This window comes from Apium graveolens, unplaced genomic scaffold (genome assembly GCF_009905375.1).
Source record: "Apium graveolens cultivar Ventura unplaced genomic scaffold, ASM990537v1 ctg1596, whole genome shotgun sequence".
NCBI classification, from domain to species: domain Eukaryota; kingdom Viridiplantae; phylum Streptophyta; class Magnoliopsida; order Apiales; family Apiaceae; genus Apium; species Apium graveolens.
In genome coordinates, this window is record NW_027417320.1 from 102,993 (window position 1) to 125,942 (window position 22,950).

Consider the following 22,950-nt stretch of genomic DNA (forward strand, 5'->3'; position numbering starts at 1 on the left):
ACAATGGAAGTGCTCATATTGCTGAATTAGCAGCTGCATCTTATTCTCCCTTACTTACTCAGTACCATCACAAATAATCTGGATAGTGTCCCAAACCTCCTTGGCTATTTTGCAGTTAATGATGTTATCAAACATATCACCATCAACTCCATTGAACAATATATTCATGGCCTTCTTGTCTTTCCTCATTTGCTCAATATCAGGATTTGACCATTCATGCCTAGGCTTGGGAACAGATGGCTCATTGCCTGTTGCAGCTCTCATTGATACATGAGGACCTCTCTCTATACAATCTACATAGGCCTCATCTTGGGAAAGAAGATGTAGGTGCATTTTCACCTTCCAGTGGTGATAATTATCTTTGTCCAGAAAAGGAATCTTAACTCCAATATCCTTCTTGTTCATCTTGTTGTTTGTTGTGATCTTTACACTCTTTGTACTTCAAGAGCTTGCTCTGATACCAATTGTTATTCCCTAACAATACAACAAGAATTACAGAAGGGGGTTGAATTTAATTCTGGCTTCTTTTTCAAGATTTAAAAACAGTTCTTAACTCAACAAATGTAGATGTGTTTTGATTTGCAAAGTGCAGAATGAAATGATTAAATAAATCAAACACAAAGTAATAAAAACACAAGTCTTTATAACTTTCTGGTGGATTTGAATGTATCCACCATATCCACCATAGATATATGTATATATATATATATATCGATTTGAGAACTCTGTGAAGCTCAAATTGGCTCACAGTTGCTTTACAAGTTGAACAAACAAACTATAGAGAAATTCTTGACAAATATAGCTTTTTCTATTTCTCTCCTAAAATGTGTTTGCTTAGTTATTTGTTCTACTACCTACACTTGGTTTATATATCACCAAATTTACATGGTAAAAAAGACAGGATAATAAAACAAAACCTATCAAGTCTAGATCCATGCTGCTTCATTACTCTATCCCAACATCTTTGAAAAACTTCATACCCTGCATGAAAATGGTAATACTTCTTTGTTCTCAATTTTCTGCTAAACAGGCTGCCACATTCCTTTTGCAAACACCCAACGCATGTGACTGTGTTGTCACTGTCAACAGATATTTGAATTTATCATCCGTCGGGGTACATGTTTGTTATCCGTCGGGTAGCTTTGTTGATCATCTGTCGGGTAGCTATTTGACACTTGACTCCATTTCACTTATGCAGAATTATAAGACATCTCATATTTATAATTAATCAACCTATTTTGCATATCTACTAGTAGTCAACATGACTCATAAGCTCCTACAGAATCTACACAAAGTTGTTTGCAGAAATGTGCTACAATACTTATTATTACATGAGCTACTCACTCGATGGATGTCAAATCATCATTCATCGGGACTATATTGAATCATCCGTTGGGACTATATTTGATCATCCGTCGAGTGCTACAAAATTCACTAAATTAAATCTACTAAGGTGTTTTGTATAAAATATCATCAAGTTCACAACATACTCCTACATCAGCTTCCCAATAAATTGTAGTGCTTAAAAAGGACTTAAGCTCATTTCTAGTTGCATCCTCCCAAAAGGATGTAACTATTGAACAAAGCTCTCAGCCAAGAGCACAGGCCAAAAGGGTAAGAGACACTAACTCACCTCAAACATATGCCAGAAAGAGGAAATCTAAACCAACTGAGGATACACAAGGTGCACATATAGTGCCTTCTGAAATCAAAGACTCAGTACATGCACCATCTCAAATTCAGATTGATGTGGCTCCAATAAATATGGAGTCACAGCCAAAATCCTTAATCATAGAAGCACCACAAACACCAAACTCTTCCACAAATTCTCTGGATGTGGATATGATCAACACATCAATTCCTGATTCCCCTTCTTGAACTCTATTGGGGAAGCCAAAATCTAGTGCAAGTGATCATCATCTTTTGGATGATTTGTTGGCTCACTTGCCAATTCTTTTAGGAACTATTGAGACATCTTTGCCCAAATTTTCATCAATCTGCACAGAGTCTACAATAGTCTCCACTCCAAACTCATTCATTTCTTCTATTCGGGTGGATATTATTCATCCGTCGGTTAGTGATTATATCCCGACGGATGTGCCTAACAGCAGTCATCCATTGGCTAACCTAACTACTACCCCGATGGATGATTCTCATATGTCGGTACTCACTACACACACTGAAATTTCAACCATTATTACAAGTGTAGATGAGTTAGTAGTTGTACAATCACTCTTAGGACTGAGGGAATGGAGTGAATTGAGTGAGAGGTTGAGTTGCTCTCAGGAAAAAGGAGAGGAAATGAGTGAACAAATGCAGGCTATTTCTTCCATCCTGGAAAAAGAAAGTGAGAGGATTTCCACCTTGGTAAATGAAGGTGAGGGTGGTGCGCCAAGGGGAGCCCTTGATGCAACAAAAGAGAGGAAATGAGAGAAATGCAGGTACAGGAGATATAAGGGTGGATACCATTGCTAGTGAGTCAATGGATGTCAGTGAGGCAGAAAAAGAGAGATTATTTCAGCAAGAATATCAAGTTGTCATAGATTCTATCTCTTTAGATGCTGAGACATTTACTCATCCTGTTCCAGCTTATCAAACTCTAGATGGACATGGCAATGAAGATGCTGAGAGGATGCTGAACTTGGTGCATACAACTGCCTCAATGCAAAGGGCAAAGGATGTCATCGCTGTTGTGGCGCCCTCCAAACCCGGGTCAGAAGTTTGGGGTCCACACACACACACCTTATTTATAACCTGCTTATAACAATAATAAAAATAATAATAATATGTAGTGACCCTACTTACCAACTACCACGGACCACAACAGGTTAAAGTATGCACACAAGCCAATCACATACTTATATTACAAACCGTCCAAATCCCAACTATTCAAACTCAGAACTGAGTATTAAGCATTATTACAAACTTTTACAAACTTAAATTATCTCAAAAGATGCCTACTAGCTTAACTTGATCAACCTGAAACCCTAGCTCTCGCGCTGGATTGGGGATCCTCGCTACCAACTAGTTCCTTCTTAACTGGAAAAGAACATAAACAACATCGCACAAATGAGCTAACTAGCTCAGCAAGTCACAATGACAAAACTGAGAATAATGATCATCAAGTGAAAAGGTTATGATATCAAGTGAACGATGAATTATGATTTAGAATTGGATATTATATTTTCATTTTAAAAACCAAGGTTAGGCTGCTGATCAGTCACGCACTAACCCCGAGCAAAGCACACAACACTGCTCTAACTACTGTATCCAAGGCACACATTGGCCTAACTTGACCATTAATATGGACTGACCATGAATCTAGTCCACAATTTTATAAAAACAATCCAATTCTATAATAACAGAATAAACAATGTAAAGCAATAAACAGAATCATAAACAACATTGGATGTTTGATAATGAAAGGGTTTCAATCATCACAAAGGATCACTATGGCAATTTCAAAGCTTGGCTGTTAGGTAATGAAAGAATTGGATAACAAAGGAATCAACATTTCAAGGTTTCAAGGGTTTGGTCTTTCAAAGCATAAGGTACAATGGTTTGACTATGTAAGTAATTTGATTCTGTGTTTGGTATTTAGTTTGTATGTGTTTATGGAGTAGTATCGTATATTTGTGGTTCGTATCTGGGTGTACAACAATCAATGGTTTAGAAAGAATAAGGTTTACGGCTCAAGATCAATAACTGGAATCAGGGTTTAGGGTTCCGTGCTTCAAAGCACTTGCAATATAAAACATGATTATCAATCAACTACAATATATCTTGAGAAAGTTCAGAACACTTTCCTGGTACTAGCTTGCTATACTGCACTAACTTCCAATCACAACCGTCTACTCCCCGACTATTTGTTTCCCTTTCATACGCCTTGCCTCTTCTGCTCATATATTATAAGCATCTATCAAAACTCAACTTATACGATTCTATTCGAAACATACTTCTATCTACCCTTCGTTTCACTCAAATCCGATTAACGGATTGAAAGTTACGCTAATAACAAGTAAACATCGAACATATAGACCGACAGTCAACCACCGAGTCACATATAGCACATAACACGTCAAACAGTCAATGATATATCATTTATAAAAAAGCCTCGGGTTATAAACAGGCTTTAGGGTATTTAAAAAGAGTTTTAAAACTTTTTCGGAATTAAAACGGGTCGTTGGATCAATTTTCAGAGTAATAAACAGGGTTCGGTTGGACAAATCTGGCTTCAAAACAATTTTATAATAATTATCGAGCCTTGAAAACAATTTAAAGTAATATTTTTAAGCTCGAAACTATTTTTCGAAATTTTTAAATCATTTTTAAATAATTAAATCTAATTAAATAGTTAATTAAAATCAATTAATAATTAATTAAATCAATTAATCAATTAATTTTCGAATTAATTGACCAATTAATCAATTAAATATTAACTGAAATTAATTAACTAATTAATTCAGATTTATTTTTGAATTAAAAATAATTTATGGAATTAAAATAATAATTTTTGGAATTTTCAGAAATTAAAAACAAATTTTTATAATTAAAATAAATCGAAAATATGATTTTTAAACATTTTTAAAACAGGAATCCTATTTCTGCAACTTTCCAGAAACAGCAGGGACTAAACTATATCGTCCCCAAAAGTTTAGGTACCAAACTGCAAATTTTACAGGGCTCGCTGAAAAACGATCGGGGTACGCCGGAGATGGCGTTCCCGAAATCGTCACACCTTCAGGAGCTCCAGATATCATCTACAATTCATGAGAAACACATCCCAATAATCATTTTGTCCTAATAACCCCAGACCTGGCCGGAAAATGGCCAAGAACTTCACCGGTTTCCGATGACCCGACGAAAACTTCAAAACACAACTCCCTTCGATTCAGACATCCTCTGCTAACGAGCTATATGCCAATCGATTGCAAATTTTATAAGGAACACAACCCACTATAATACAACAACTAATAACCCCTAGATCAAAAAGCCCTAAATTTCAATTAAGAACATTCATACGGGTTATAAACCCTAATTTCAAAATTCGAAAATCAAACTCAATTTTGAACATGTTATTGAACTCCAAATCAGTCATATAATATATCAAAATCATCAGGGGAACAAGCTCTACAACATGCAATCATCAAATCATTCAAACAATCATCCGCACAAAAATTCATATTTTTAATCAAAATAATTCAAAAATAAAAAAATTTACAGAAAATAAACCTTTGATTCTGCAGGTGTATGGATCACAGATTCTGATAGTACTCTTCAAGACCTTTGATTTGGTTACTCGAGCGTTGAAAACAAAGATCACTAACACCTTCGAATTGTTGTTTGATTCTCAGAAAGGTTTATGAATATATGAATTTTCTCTGGAAAATTATATAATTATTGTCTGCAAATGATTTTCGATACGGAATAAAATACGGTAAAGGCTATTTATAATTATGGAAAATTAGTATCCTGTTGGATCATTCCGGATATAAAATGGTACGTTTATTTATAAAAACTGATCCAAACGGTACCGGTTTTCGGGATAATTATCCAAACCAGTACAATTTGTACTGCGGTCTTGGTCTCAGCGCCTGCTTACACTTATTACGAGGTGATAATTGTGATAGTTTAATACAAAGATCCCGTTTATCGAAAATACGAGTTTTATTGATTTACCGAAACGGATAATGTATCGAAAATGTTGCGCCGGGACCCGCGCAGGACAAACCGTACGCCGGATCGAAAAAGTCGAAACATGGAAAATGCTTGGAATATTGCAATTAGGTTAGGAAGGAGTTCTCGAAAGAGTTTCGGGTTATAAAAACGTAAAAACGGATGACGTCGGTTGGTTCCCGTTTGTATAAAATAGTTTTTAAATACTCGGAAAAAGATTTTATAAAATCCATATATTTCCTATAAAATCATAAATCAACATAAAAATAATTAGGAAGATATGACAATTATCTATATTTTATTTTGGACATATAAAAATTAAAATACTCAATTAATATCATTTTTAAACATCCAAATACATTTAACACTTAACAAATAATTCATAGAATAAATACTGAACATTCGTAATAATTATTTATCAGCAAAAATAATTACACGATATATCCCGGATATTACAGCTATTATGCCATCCACAACTGGTAGTGACTTTGAATTGGCTGAAGAATCTTTTGGGGAGGATGATGAAGATGATAGCATGAGCATAGGGGGAGATTCAGATATTCCTTTTTGGATGCTAAGCAAAGAATGTTCATATTCACATCTCCAATCCACTTTATTCAAGCTTATTCATGACACCCAAACAGCTATTCAAGCATCCACAAGTGCCAGCACAAAAAGGTTACTCACAACACATATGAAAGTTCTACAGCTGCACAAAATTCAGGCTCTCCAACACAGTCAAAGTGTTGATGAAATTAAGCAAGAAGTTTCAAAAGTCAAACAAGATTTTACAGCAAGGTTGGATGCTAGACTTCCTGGAACCACTATGACTGAGATAGCACAGAAAGAGAAAAGAAGCTGATTTGAACAGGAAGGTTGAAGCCATGGACTCTAGGCTGACAAATGTGGAGAAGTCAGTGGCCAAAATTCTTGAAAATCAGGTGGCTCGATCCAGTTTCCTTCAACAGTTGGTGGCTGCACAACTCCCTACTTTTCATCAACTTTATGCTAACAAAAAAGGGGAGAAAGACTCACTCATCCCAGTTAGTCAAGGGGACTCAACAAGTGAGGGGGAAAAACTGCTCAACATCCAAGTCAGTAAAGTAATTGTGCCAGCAATTACTTTCACAAAGCCACCAGCTATGGATAGCATTGATCTCATCAATCTAGCAGCAGCAAAACTGGAATCAAATGATAAACTGAAAAAGATTGATGGAGTAGCAGCTGAGAAGGAGCTGGATGATAAATGGAAGAAGATTGATGTAGACATTCAGAAGAAATTTGGTCAGATACAGAAACCAGACAAGATCTTTCATAATCATTCACAAGTCAAGCAAATCATAGTGAATGAAATGAGTCTAGGTAGCTTGGAAAAAGGCCAAACTTCATGCATAAAATCTCCAAAAGCCAATCTAATTTTGAAGCCTAAAAGGAACTATTCAAAGTTCTCAGACAAAAATCCTGTGGATCTTATGTTGGAGACACCTAGGCCAGATGAAAAGAAGTTGTTGGCAAGGTCCATAGCATTTTATAAAGATCCATATGATTCAGCACAAAAGAAGAGAATTGCCAAAATTTATAGGAATGGAAAAGAGATCTGTGTGGTGGCTGTATACCCTCAGTTTGCAGCAGTAAAAAGGGAAGAAAAAGAAAGAATTAAGCAAAAAAAAAAAGGCAAGCTGCTTTAGATGATAAGAAGCTCAAACAGAAGAAAGAGCAAGCTGCTATAGTAGCCAAGCTTCAAGCTGTGAAAGCTGCAACTGAAATATCTGAAAAACCACCTGTGATTACTGAAGCTCAGGATCAGCAAATGCAAAATGAACCTCCACAGAAAAGAAAATTCGGATACAAACTTCATTCCAAAAGGAAATTGGACTTCAGTGATGAGGAAATGGAAGACTACATTCCCAAACAGTCTACAACTTCAACTCAAACATCCAAGCCCTCAGTGGTACATCAGGAATTCAAGGTTGATCCAACAAAGAATTTTCATGATGAGCCTATAATTCCCAAGGATGAGCCAATAGACTGGGAAAGTTTTCCAATTCCTGAATTCAATTTACCCATCTTCAACAAGCCAAAGAAAATAAAGATAAGAGCAACCAAGAAGGTCAAGCCTGTGACTCTCAGAACCAAGACCCTAACCAAATCTCAACCTATAGTCAACAAAGGAGATCTTTTATATATCTGTGACATCAAGGAGTTTTCAGATTTAAACCTCTATTTGGATTAATTGGAAGAAGTAAGAGGGATTGATGCTCACAGACATCTTCCTGAAAGACTGGTGTTTAAGTACAAGGGAGGGAAAGAGATCACATGGCCTCTTCATAGGATTCTTCAAGAAAGCCAATCTGTACTGATAAAGGTCTTCTCATCCTTGAAGAAAAAATTTGGTTTTAATGTAACTACAAGGAAATTGGTCCTAAAGAAGATGGAAGATCTAAGGAGCAACAAAGCCAAAGATGCACTCCCAAAAACTCTATCAATTCCCTTCACAGGAAATAGAGTGCATTTGAGGCCTTATTGACTGATGGAATTCATGGAAAAAAAGGGTGTTAGAAGATTCTTTAGACTGGATGACCAATTGAGTATCTCTAGCAATGGGACTCTATTGAAAATACAAGAAAAACTGGATCTATCTGAAGCTGATGAACTTGAATTCCACAGACAACTCCAGAATCAAATAGAAGAGAAGAACAGGAAGCTTGGGAAGAAATCCAGACAATCAAGGAAATAGAAATCATCGGCTCAGACTATAGGAGCACCTCGATAATGATTGTGAGAACTCTTTGTACACTTTGCTTTGTTCAATTTTCAATAAATTTGTAGCACTTATCAGTCTTATCTACTATCTTTTAATCTGTACATTTGGGGTGTTTTGTTATCATCAAGTTTCTCTTAATTTATGGCTACAATTCCAGTAGACATAAATTGGGGGAGATTGTTAGGAATATGTTGTGAACTTGATGATAAGTTAAACAAAACATCTTAGTAGATTTGATTTAGTGAATTATGTAGCTCTCGACGGATGTTCTTATATAGTCCCGACGGATGATCTTTATAGTCCCGATGGATGACAATTTGACATCCATCGAGAGTGTAGCTTATATAGCAAATAAGTACTGTAGCACATTCAAAATAGTTGTTGATAGTGACAACACAGTCATATGCGTCGGGTGTTTGCAAAAAAGAATGTGGCAGCCTGTTAAGCAGGATTTTGAGAACAAAGAAGCATTACCATTTTTATGCAACTAAGAAGATGTTCGAAGATGCTGGAATAAATTAATGAAGTAGCATGTAGTTAGACTAGATATAGTTTTATTTTATTGTCTTGTCTTACTGTCATGCAAACTTGGTGATATATAAACCAAGCGTAGCAAGTAGAACAAATCAACTAAGCAAACTTATTTTTCAGAGAAATATATCAAGCTGTATTCTGTAAGAATTTCTCTATAGTTTTGTTTGTTCAACTTGTAAAGCAGCTGTGAGCTATTCAAAGCTTCATATAGTTCTCAATCTGATGTATATATATATATCTCTGGTAGATACTTTCAAATCCACCAGAAAGTTTTAAAGCTTGTGTTTTATTACTTAGTGTTTTGATTTCTATTACTCTTTCATTCGGCACTATTGCAAATCAAACACAGTTATATAAATTAAGTTAGAACAATTTTAAAATCTTAAAATGTAGCCAGAATTACATTCAACTCCCCCTTCTGTAATTCTTGTTATATTGTTAGGGAATAACAAAACTCTTGCAAAAGAATTCAAAATTTTGGGCTCAAAATATTGGCGGGCCGTAAAAAAAGTGGGCTTTTAATTATTTTTTCCCGGGCTTTTAGAAACAAAAGGCTAAGAAAAATAAAATTTGAGGACATTATTGGACCAAGACAACCAAACACTCCAATACGTGAGAGGTGAGAGAGACAGTCGGACAAACAATGATTCAAGATCAAATCGATTTAATATGGAAGATTCGAGTTCTAATCAATTCAAACTCGAAGAACACTCAAGCTTAAGAAGGTCTGTTCCTCCCCCAAATTGATTGTTTTTGTGTGGGTGTGTTTTTAGTGCTCATTTGAGTTATGTTTGTTTTTGTTTTATAAGTTTTTGTGATAGTTTGGGGTTTTTAATTTATTTCTCGTGGCACTCTCTATTTGTCTCAGTTAGGGTTAAGTAAAATTCCCGACCCAGTAACAACTCAGGTTCTAATTAAGGGCTTGTTTGGAAAATTTGAAGGTTTCCTTTATATAATTATTGATGCTAATGTTACTGCTTCTGCCACGGCTGATCCTATTTCTACTTTTTTAAAAAACCAGTGATTGGTTTTTGGGTATTAGCAATTACATGAAAACTGTTCTAAAGGTCTTGAATTTACTCTTTTGTTCTCATTATTCATTTTTTTGTGTATATAATGTTCAAGATTTTTAATGATGAAGTATTAAGATAATGGTATAAATTTAGGTTTTAAAAGATGGGTTATCTACAGTACATGCTCTTTATGCATATTGTTTTGTGATTATTATGTTGATTGTACTTGTTAAAGCAACAACTTTTCTGTTAACCAAGAAACATGTGTGTTCTTTTGAAAGTCATTTTTAGTGTACTTTCCGATGCTTTGTTAGATCTTTGTAATATAACATTTTAGATCTCCAACGTCTTCTGACTCCGTAATGCACATTTATCCCATAAAATAAGAAGAGAAACATTAAGAATCTAAGATAACTCAGTTTATATCACATTGATGCAAACCTAATTTTAGACAGTAAAAAAGGGATAAACTACATATTACCATATGCCCCGGTACTTAAGTCCGACTTTTTGGTAAATCTGTTTCTATCTCCGCGGTATCATTGCTTATTTCTGATTTACCAATGGACTCTGTAGTTACTGAAGAATTATAATATATGTTTTCCAAGGATGTAGAGTTCAAATTCCAGAATCCTTCTCTGGATTTACTATTGAAGAAGTCCCATTTCAAGTTATTTCCTCATGCACCTTTGAATTATTAATGTATTGATCAACAATGTTTTCTACGGTATTACTGTCTTTATTTTCATATCAAAGAATATTCGTTCGGTCATGTGTGTTACCAGATTCACTTTCAGAACTCAAATTTTGGCCTTTATTTGTCACAGCACTTGAAGCATCATCAGCCTTGTGTCACATTTAAATTTAATTGATGTTCTGGTCAACTCTTAAAATGTGCTTCTACAATTTCTTGTCGTAGGTTCACTCACTGTTTCCTCGACTTCAACCGCTAATAATTGTTTTTTAGACATTCAGACTGTTTTGTTTCGTTATAACACATGAGGTAATTATACATTATTTTACTTTCTTTTCATCATAGTAATTTGTAGTCAATAACTCTTAGCCTATTTATTTCATTTATTTCAGGTATAAAATAGAAGCAGTACAACACTAATTGCTCTGATGCAGTCATTGCAAAGGTATAAAATATAAGCAGTGTTATAATGATGGTCTTTTGGTGTGTGTACTACTGTACTACTTAGTGCCCCTGTCCCGAAATAAGTAGTACTAATATAATAAGTAGTACTGATTGTTTGTTTTATATTTTTTGAGGGTCCAGATGCTGCACAACGATGTGTACATTTTGCAGAAATACTGTACCACAAATCTGGTCTTTTTCCAGGAGAATTGAGTCTAATTTTAAGTATAATCATGTGATATATTAATTATTAATTTGTAGTAATATTGAATCCTAACCAGTTCACACGATGCATGTGAATTCACATAAATAAGCCAGCCCGTAAATTCTTGTATTAGTGTTTATTATATAAAAAAGGACTTACCATCATGCTTTAAACATTAACATCAAGTGGTGAATGAAACTAACTAGGCTAGGCTAGAATCTAACTAGCCTTTTAATTCTATGTTTAATTTAAATGATTAGGATTAGTTTCCTTGAAACATGTTATTTATCCTTTTAGTTTGCCATTGCAGATCGATATATTAATTCTGATTTTGTACTTACATTTATGAAAGAGATACACTACTCTGTCCTGCTCCATTACTTGAGAGGAAGTACTAGTTGACCCTAAGAAAAAACATAACCTACGGTAAAATCAGCAAGGACAAAATGATCGAGTGCAATGTACGGCTTGTCATTTCTATTGCCAAAATTTTGAAGGAGTTGGAATGAATCTTCAAGGTCTTGTTTAGTTATCAACCAAGAAAATAGGTCTTATATTCTTACTCATGACTTCTTGATTAAGAAATGGTTAATTGACATTATTTTAAATAATAAAAATTATAGGCTACACACTGTTGAACGCTTGTAGAAAGGTTGTCGATGACTTGTACGAGGGCCAGAGAAATTTGATACTTCGAAAATGTTTAAGTTCTCAACCTATGCTTACTGGTGGATAAAACAAGCAGTTCAGAAGTCTCTTTCTAATCAGTGTAGAATAATTCAATTACCAGCAAGTTTTTTATTGACATAATCAGTCATAACTTAGAACACCCATATTTAATGTAGCACACTCTGAGTGTGCTAGCTATTAACACTTGAATTTGCTGTTAATTGATACAAATTAAATAATACATGTACCTTTTTATATGCTTGTTATATATAATTAATGATATCAGCAGAAACTATCAGAAGTTCATATCAGGACTTATATCAGCATTACTGAAGAGTTACGTCATCAGTACTTATATTAGTACTTGATGATCAGCAGATGATATCATCAGGATTTGTCACTTCAGTAGATATTCAATATTGAAAAGGAAAGCAGGAAAAGGTAGTGAAGGACTTTATCTCAGAAGCAATCATACATGGATAGATTTGCTTATTGTAATAGAATAGGATTCTTTATTTGATTGTGTAGTTGTGCTCTATATAAGGCACAAATTAGGTTCATGTTATATGCATTTCAAACATTTTTATATCATTCGCATAACCTAGAAGCTCTCAAGGATAATTGTTTATCCTTTCGAGAGAGTACATTTGTAATTAGTTTTTATCTGTTAATATAAAAACTATTGATTCTGTTGAAGCTTTGTCGAATTGATTGCATAAACTGTATTCACCCCCCTCTACAGTTGATTACGGGCCTAAAAATTGGCAGTGGAGCTTGTTGTTAACATACAAACAATTTAAGATCTTAAAATCAATCTACAATGTCATACAAAGAAGAAGAACCACAGAATCTAAAACCACCAACCTCAGCCACATCATAGATTAGCAGCAACAGGAGTAGGTATGAAGCAATCAAGGTGCCAATCCTGAAGGTACATGAATATCCAATCTGGAAAGTCAGGATGACCATGTGTTTAGAAGCCACAGATCCTGAATATCTAAACAGGATATATGATGGTCCTCATAAACCAATGAAGGTATCTGTTTCTGTTACAGGAGAACCAGAAAAGATGGTTGACAAAGATAGGAATGACTACACTCCTGAAGATCTTTCATCTATTATGAAGGATGCTAAGGTCAGACACATCTTGCACAATTATATTGATAGTGTTATGTCCAATAGGGTTATTAGATGTAAGACAGTAAAAGAGATATGGGATGCTTTCGAGGTAAAGTGTCAAGGTACAACTGCTATCAAGAAGAACAGGAGGAGAGTACTTACTCAAGAATATAAGCACTTTGACTCAAGAGACAATGGGTACTAAACTGAGATCTATGACAGATTTCAGAAGCTTCTGAATGACTTGTCTCTTGTCAACAAGGAGTATGATTTGGAGGACTCAAACTTGAAGTTCTTACTTGCTCTCCCTGAAAAGTGGGACTTTAAGGTCAAATCAATAAGGGATAACTATGAAATTAATGACACACCTCTAAATGAGATCTATGGAATACTGAAAACTCATGAACTAGAGATGGAGTAAAGAAGCAAGAGGAAATGATCTAAATCTAGACCAGTAGCACTCAAAATTGAAGAGAAGCCAAAGGAGAAAGCTAGGAGAAAAAGCTACTCCAAAGGAAAAGCTATGATTGCAAAGTCAGATACTGAATTATCAAACTCTGATGATGACTCAAATACTGATAATGAATCAGATACTAATAGTGATCATGACAACAATTAAGACATGGATCAAATGGCTAAACTATTTGTTAAAGTCTTCAAGAAGATTGTCTATAAGAACTTAAGAAAGGGAGAATATTTTCCAGAAAAGGATCTAGTTCCTCAAACTCTGATAAAAGGAACAACAAAAGAAATACTGATTGGAAGGAATCAAAATCTGGAAAACTTGACAAGTCAAAGGAGGGTTGTTACAACTGTGATGGAATTGGACACTTCGCAGATGAATATAGAAGCCTAGAGCTTAGAAGAAACAAGCCTTGATCTCAAAGAAGAAAAACTGGGATAATTTGTAATAACCGGGAAAATTATGTGAATATTATATGCTAAATAAATAAATATTATGTGTTTTATAAAATTTAAAGTGATTATTGCCATGATATTAGATGTTATAGCTGTTATGTGTGTTTCTGTGCGAGCCAAAAAAATTTTCGGTTGATTAAAATATGTTTAAATTGCAATTATAAGAACTTATCTGCAATCGAGACGCGTATTTATTAGCGTCTTTATTAAGATACCTGTTTTATTTGATTTTATGCGCGTTTGAATGTATTTTACGTGTTTTCGGGTTTTTCTAGTAATTTAGGGATCGTTTCTGTATTTCAAAAATCAGCGGACCGGGACCCCACCGGGACATCAAACCCCGCAAAATCTGTGTTTGTATTTTTACAGAATTATTCGTATTTCAAATACCCGGTATTTTTGCATTTTTGAATTATTCGCAATTTTTGGGAAATTTTGATTAAAAAAATTGTAATTATATATATGTTATATTTTAAAAACATTTCCCTGTAAAGTATTATTTTGGGCTTATAATTTCAGATTGCGAAATAAAAAGGTACCGAGTTATGATTTATCGGGAATATTGTTACGTATATAAAAAGCTTACATGTTTATCTGTACAGTTTTATAAAAATCAAAAAAATAACAGATAAAGCTTATCAGTTTCTTCTTATTCCGTAGAGAAAAGAATTTCGAAGCTTTGGTTTCAAAGAATCAATCCAAGCAGACGATTCAGCCACCCGTTTCAAGTGATTTTGATTTCAAAATAAAGATTGTGATCCCCCGATTAAGTTGGCACCAAGAACACGAACTAAGGTTCGATATCTTGTTTTTTCTGTGTTCGTCGGAATCGACGGATTCGGAGCTTCTGTTGTTAAGCGTTTATATGATTGTTTAAATGATTATATGTTGTAGTAGAGTTTGTAAGGATAATTTTGATGCAAGATTTGTTGGATTTTGTTAAAGATTCATTAAAAACCGAATTTGGTTTACACTAAGTATTTTAATTCGAAAATTTGGATTATATGGATGATTTCTGTTTGTTGTGATTGATGGAATGGATTGTTGTTGATTAGGGCTTTAATTTGGTATATCATTCGTTAATTTTGGTGCAAAAACGGGTAGGATTAGTTGTCCGCCGGATTGTTCATCGAGGTCACCGGTTTTGCTTGAATCTTCGTCGGAGAAGGCAAAGTGGTGGTGGTTATGGCGGTTGGAGGGGGTGGTTCTGTTGCTGGGAGAATCAGGAAGGGGGTAAGGGTTGGAGGAAGTCGAACGAGGTGATGGGGGGGCGTTTATTGGCCTCGCCGGAGTCCGGCTAGAACCGCCAGAAACTGGGTTTAATCCCAGAAACCGGTGAGTTCATGCCCGACCCGGACGGGTCATGAACGACCCGGTTTAAACCCGTTCCCCTGACCCGCCTTTGATCCCCTTACAACCCTAAACCCAATTTCATACCTGTTTGTGCCATTTCTTTTTACTTTTAATTCAAAAATTCATTTTGTTTTTCTAAAAATCATTTATTTTAATTTTAAAATCATTTACCTATTATTTTAAATTCTAAAAATTATTTACTTAATTATTTTAAATTCCTAAAAATTATTTTCTTTTATTAGTTTCAAAAATACAATTTGGTTTAATTATTTATAATTTATTTTATTTAATTATTTATGGATTTAATTAATTGATTAATTCATTTAATCAATTAATTTTATTTATAAATAGGTAAATAAATATAAATTATTTATAATTAATTCGAATAATTCCTAAAATTATTTTTAGACTTTTAAAATTTATATTTTAGTATTTAAAAATCAATTAATATTATTATTAATTGATTTATTTCCATTGATTTCTTATTTTATTCATAATAATTAAACTGTTCGCCCGTTTAATACAAAACGAACGCGTACAGACTCAGAAAAATATTGCGCTTCCAATAAAAATACTTTTGAGTCCTAATCTCTTTTGTATTGCAATGTCATTTGAGATGTATATCAGTTTGAGTCGGTATCTGATCGGTAAATATTATTATTGACCTGATTTTGGTTCTGAACGCCCTGAGACGTATCTTTTAATGATCTGACTTATGTGTTACATGAAATATTTGATTACGTGTTATACGAATGCCATGATTATGTGTTACGTGATATGTATGCTATCTGTTTACAGTTTTAAAATGCCATGTTCAGTTATAAACGATCGGGTAGATGTTAAGACGTATAGTTACGTCGATTGAGTTAAGTTATGTCAATTAAGACAGTCCTTTTGTTTATAGAATCGAGTAGCAAGGAGTACGACCAAGTATTAGACGGAGATAGTAGCCAGCAGCTATAAGCAGAGTTATATTAAGAGATTATTGAGTATACCAGGCAAGTACCCCTAACTTCACTTATTGTTCAAGTGACGTTTAGTTTGAATCATATTATGCAAATATTATATTTTCATTTATCATTCAATTGATATTGACTCTGAATTTTATTCTTTCAATTTCCATACTATTCTAAGTTCAGGATAGTTAAACGTTTTATATTTCGCTATAAATTACTCTATACAGTGGAACATTGAATTGAGATTAGCGAATAACTAATTGTTCTAATTATTTCGCCATCGATTGTTGAGATAACTCTGGACCATGAGAAATGGGGAGTTATATGGTTAAGGATGTCCTTTGATTCGGCTCCTTTGATCAAAATGTTTTATGGATTGGATGAATGCGTAAGTGACCGGGACGGACGGTCCAGCGGAGGGCTATTTCTATGTGTTATATGAAATACTATGACACCATTTTTTCCACAGGCAGATATATTGCCTTTTTAATTGAGTACTCGTGTTTTGGGGACATGTTTCTATGAATCATGACCTTGTGCTATCACACGGGCTGATCAGCATGTGATAGTACGTCCGTCGGAGTTAGATTCCAATCTAAAAATTATCATTTATTGTTGATAGCTTATGAAGCTTTTATTATTGACCAAATATTACTGATTTTTATCCTGTTGTTCAATTATTATCGGAATGTGGTTTATCAATTCAAGCACATTTTATACTGCTTGCTGAGCATTTTTTCGCTCATACTTGTTTATCAATCTAATCTTTCAGCTAAGCCAGAGCAGGCTTGAGATCCAGGTTTGATCAGAAGTAGAGTGCTTGTAAATAGTGGTGTGTTTTCCAGGTAGACTGTTTTGGGGCGCTTGGATAGTCTTGAGGTTTGTAATAAAATTTGAATAATCTGTAAAACTAATTAAACTTATGGTTTGTAATAACACTTGGTTTGTATTAGTGCCTGTTCCATACTATAACCTGTGATCGATCCAGTGCAGGTAGAGGGGTCATATTTATTATATTATTCCTCTGTGATTATTTTATTTTGGTTTATTGGCTAGTGACCCCCAAATCTAGACCCCGGGTTTGGAGGGCGTCACAGGTTGGTATCAGAGCTACAGGTTATGGTCACTGAAACAAGCTTAGGGTTGTCATAGATGAGTCATAGGAAGATCACATAAGATAGACGCATGTAGTTTAGCTTTTATAGGATTAAATTTAGGTTATTGGGTTAGGTTATAGTTAAGTTATTTAAGTTCCCTGTTTTGCGTTTAGCTTTAGGCCTTGTGTTATTGCCCTGCTATTTTGTTGGTTTAGTTAAGATTTCAAGCCAGGATTTAAAAGGTTTGGATAATTCGGAGTAAATTTTCTTTGGGTTATTATTTTCGAGATAATGAGCAAGATTATGTGATAATCATATCGCTTGTGTTAATATGGTAGCAAGTTTATGATGTTTTGAGAGGAGATAATGTTTGCAAATTTTGATATGCTAAAGAATTGCTACATATTTGACACAATGGTCGACATATTATTATATATGTTGCTTGTTTTCTTACCAGAATAATGGCACCAAAGAGAAGGAATAATTCAGGAGAGGATCGTACCCAGAGCCGTACGGATCCAGCGATTATCCAGATGTTGGGACTGATGCAGTAGCAGATGTTGCATCTTACGCAGCAGCAACAACAGCAACAACAGCAACAGCAGCAGCAAGCAGCAGCACCACCTGCAGTGTCTTTTAAGCAGTTTCAAGCAGTGAAGCCACCTGAGTTCAAAGGAAGTGCTGATCCTGTGGAAGCTAATGCATGGCTCAAGGAGATGGAAAAGGCTTTTGAATTAGTCGGAGTTGGAACTGAACAGAAGACCAAATTTGCAAGTTACTTTCTAAAGGGCGAGGCGAACTATTGGTGGGAATCCACACGAGCATTAGAAGGAGGTGAGTTTATAACTTGGGAGAGATTCACAGAGTTGTTCCTGGAGAAGTATTTCCCGAGGTATATGAAGAATCAAATGGAGATTAAGTTCTTGAACCTGACCCAGGGTGATCTTACCGTGGCAGAATACGAGGCTAAGTTTACTGAGTTAGCAAGGTTCGTGCCAGACCAGGTTGATACAGATGAAAAGAAAGCAAGAAGGTTTGAACATGGATTGAAATTTTGGATTCAGAACAGAGTAGCCATGTTTGAGTTGACTTCATATGTGGCAGTGGTTCAGAAAGCAATGGTGATTGAAAGTAAAAGTGACATGTCTAAGAAAGGAAAGGATGGGAAGAAAAGGAAGATAGAAACCTCAGAAGGAGGTCAGCAGCAAGGTAACTTTCAGGGTCGTTTCAACAAAAGGCCAGAGTTTCAGGGTAATAGGAATATGGGATTCAGAAGACCACAATCAGGAAATGGAGGACAAGGCAACCGTTTTCAGAATTCAAACCAGCTGAGGCCCAATCGTCCACCAATACCAGATTGTAAGTTTTATGGTAGGAAGCACTTTGGGAATTGTAATGCTAATATGACGTGTTTCAAGTGCGGCAGGAAGGGACACTTTGCTAATGTGTGTCAGAATCAGACTCAAGGTCAGAATGTGGGAACTGGATGTTATAAGTGTGGAAAGCCAGGGCATATTTCCAGGAATTGCCCAACACAAGGTACGACGAGCAACACCCCAAGGCTTACAGGTGCTCCATCTCAGAATGTGCCAAGGATTGAAGGACCACCAGCAAAGGACCAACCAAAGGCCAGGATATTTAACATGACTATGAAGGATGCTGTTCAGAGTTCAGACGTGGTTGCAGGTACGCTTCCAGTCAACTCCGTAGATGCTAAAGTTTTATTTGATTCTGGAGCTACCAGGTCATTTATTTCTCAAGATTTTGTCGATAAACTGCATTGTGAAGTTAAGTTGTTAGAACAAGCGTTAATGATAGAATTAGCTAATAAGAATCAAGTTTCTGTCGACCGAGTATGCCCGAGGTGTGATGTTGAGATAGGAGGACATCATTTCTATGCCAACTTGATACCTTTTAAGTTGGGAGAATTTGATGTTATTTTAGGAATGGATTGGTTGTCAGAAAATAACGCTCAGATTGATTGTAAGAATAGGAAAGTAAGACTTCAGACATTGGGTAGTAAGAAGAAGGTGGTATTTCGAGGAAATAAGCAAGAAAAGAAGTTCTTAACGATCGCTCAAGTGAAGAAGTTATTGCGTCAGAATTGCGAAGCGTATTTGGCTCATGTGATAGACACTAGCAAAGAAGTTCCAACACTAGAAGCAATTCCAGTTGTCAACAAGTTTTCAGATGTCTTTCCAGACGATCTACCAGGATTACCTCCCGATAGAGAAATTGAGTTTGCAACTGACCTAGCACCCGGAACAGAACCAGTTTCTAAACCTCCGTACCGGATGGCACCAGTGGAGATGAAAGAATTGGCAACTCAGTTGCAAGATCTTTTGGAGAAAGGAGTTATAAGACCCAGTGTATCCCATTGGGGCGCACCAGTACTGTTTGTCAAAAAGAAGGATGGGAGTATGCGATTGTGTATCGATTATCGAGAACTAAATAAGTTGACTATTAAGAACAAGTATCCGTTACCAAGGATCGATGATTTGTTTGACCAATTGAGAGGCGCTGTATGGTTTTCTAAGATTGATTTAAGATCCGGATATCATCAACTGAAGATCAAGCCTGAAGACATTCCGAAGACCGCATTTAGAACCAGATATGGGCATTATGAGTTTCTAGTGATGGCATTTGGATTAACAACGCACCAGCAGCTTTCATGGATTTGATGAATCGAGTATTTAAGAAGTATTTGGATAAATTCGTGATCGTGTTTATAGACGACATCTTGATCTATTCCAAAATAGAAGAGGAGCATGTAGAGCATTTGAGGATAGTTCTGGAGATACTGTGACATGAGAAGTTATACGCAAAGTTTTCCAAGTGTGAATTTTGGTTAAAAGAAGTACGATTTCTTGGGCACGTGATTAGCAATAAAGGAGTGGAAGTGGATCCAGCAAAGATTGAAGCTATAATCAACTGGGAGAGGCCAAAAACACCAACGGAAGTAAGAAGTTTCATGGGATTGGCAGGTTACTACAGAAGATTTGTGCAAGATTTTGCAAAGATAGCTACGCCATTGACAAAGCTCACCAGGAAGAACCAGAAATTTGAATGGGATAAGAAGTGTGAAGAAAGTTTCCAGGAATTAAAGAATAGATTAGTATCTTCTCCAGAGCTAGTCTTGCCAGATGAACAAGGAAATTTTGTGATTTACAGTGACGCGTCGTACAAAGGATTGGGATGTGTTTTGATGCAGCATGACAAGGTGATAGCCTACGCTTCAAGACAGTTGAAACCACACGAAGAAAAGTATCCAACTCATGATCTGGAATTGGCAGCTATAGTGTTTGTATTGAAGATTTGGAGGCATTATCTTTATGGGGAAAAGTGCGAGATCTACACGGACCACAAGAGTTTGAAGTATATCTTTACCCAGAAGGAATTAAACATGAGGCAGAGAAGATGGCTAGAATTGATCAAGGACTATGACTGTACTATCAACTATCATCCAGGCAAAGCAAATGTGGTGACCGATGCTCTGAGCAGAAAAGAAAGGCTAAACATGATAACTTCATCCGAGGAATTAATCAGGGAATTTGAGAAGCTGGAAATAGAGGTCAGTATCCCAAGTATGTCTACAGAGGTATTGTGTGCAATGTCTTTTCAACCAGAATTATTAGAGAAGATAAGAAGATGTCAGGAGAAAGTTATGAGCCATGAACGAGACAGTTTGACAGGAGAAGAGTTAGGGAGTCAAAAGGATGATAAAGGAATATTAAGATTTTTTTCCAGAATATGGATACCTAACGTAGCCGAGCTGAAAGATGAAATCCTTCGAGACGCTCATAACTCCAGATACTCAATTCATCCCGGGAGTACGAAGATGTACAGAGACTTAAGAGAAAACTTTTGGTGGCCGAGCATGAAGAAAGAAATTGCAGAATGGGTAAATAAGTGCTACATTTGCCAGCGAGTCAAAGCGGAACATCAAAGGCCTAGTGGACTGATACAACCATTGGACATTCCAGAATGGAAGTGGGAGCATATCGTGATGGATTTCGTAGTTGGATTACCGAGGACCAGGGCAAATCATGATGCTATTTGGGTTATTATCGACAGATTGACGAAGTCAGCGCATTTTCTTCCTATCAACGAAAGATTCTCAATGGATAAATTGGTTCGGTTATATCTTAAAGAAATTGTGACCCAACATGGAGTTCCAGTATCCATAGTTTCAGACAAAGATCCTCGATTTAACTCAAGATTTTGGAGAAGTTTTCAAGATTGTCTCGGAACGAAGCTAAACATGAGTACCGCGTATCATCCGCAGACAGAAGGTCAAAGTGAAAGAACGATTCAGACTATTGAAGATATGCTAAGGGTATGTACACTAGATTTTGAAGGGAGTTGGGACGAGCATTTGCCATTAGTTGAATTCTCCAACAACAACAGTTATCATGCCAGTATTGGAATGTCGCCTTACGAAGCTTTGTACGGGAGAAGATGCAGATCTCCAATATGTTGGGAAGAAGTTGGTGAGAGAAAGATTTTGGGTCCAGAATTGATCCAGCAGACAAAAGAGAAAATAGAACTTATTCGGAAACGATTGGTAGCAGCTCAAGATCGTCAATGCAAATATGCTGATCCTGCCAGAAAGGATATGGAATTTGAAGTTGGTGAAGCAGTGCTATTAAAGGTCTCACCTTGGAAAGATTTATCAAGATTTGGGAAGAAAGGAAAACTGAGTCCGCGTTATGTTGGCCCTTTTGAGATTTTGAAGCGTGTAGGAAAGGTTGCTTACGAATTAGCATTACCACCTCACATGCAGCATATTCACAACGTGTTCCACGTGTCAATGTTGAAGCGTTATTTTCCTGATTCGAATCATGTGATAGAATATGAGCCAATCGAGATCCAGCCAGATTTGTCTTTTGTAGAGCAACCAGTGCAGATTTTAGATAAGAAAGAAAGACTACTTAGGAATAAGTCTGTATCTTTAGTGCGAGTCTTGTGGAGGAATCCCAAGGTTGAAGAGTCGACTTGGGAGTTGGAAAGCGAAATGCGATCCAAGTATCCTCATTTATTTTCCTAGGCTGATTTGAGGACAGAATCCTGTTAAGGGGGGAGGATGTAATAACCGGGAAAATTATGTGAATATTATATACTAAATAAATAAATATTATGTGTTTTATAAATTTAAAATGATTATTTCCATGATATTAGATGTTATAGCTGTTATGTGTGTTTCTGTGTGGGCCAGAAAATTTTTCGGTTGATTAAAATATGTTTAAATTGCAATTATATGAACTTATCTGCAATCGAGACGCGTATTTATTAGCGTCTTTATTAAGACACCTGTTTTTTTTTGATTTTATGCGCGTTTGAATGTATTTTACGTGTTTTCAGGATTTTCTAGTAATTTAGGGATCGTTTCTGTATTTCAAAAATCAGCGGACCGGGACCCCACCGGGACATCAAACCCCGCAAAATCTGTGTTTGTATTTTTATAGAATTATTCGTATTTCAAATACCCGGTATTTTTGCATTTTTGAA

General features: G+C 35.7%; 1 long non-coding RNA gene across 1 annotated transcript; it reads left to right on the forward strand.

Moving 5' to 3' along the window:
- Positions 1-9,572: 9,572 nt before the first annotated feature.
- LOC141699975 (uncharacterized) lies at positions 9,573-12,598 on the forward strand. Its single transcript, XR_012566184.1, has 3 exons — positions 9,573-9,699; positions 10,907-10,990; positions 11,074-12,598. It is a non-coding gene; the product is annotated as an uncharacterized LOC141699975 (long non-coding RNA).
- The last annotated feature ends 10,352 nt before the right edge of the window (positions 12,599-22,950 follow it).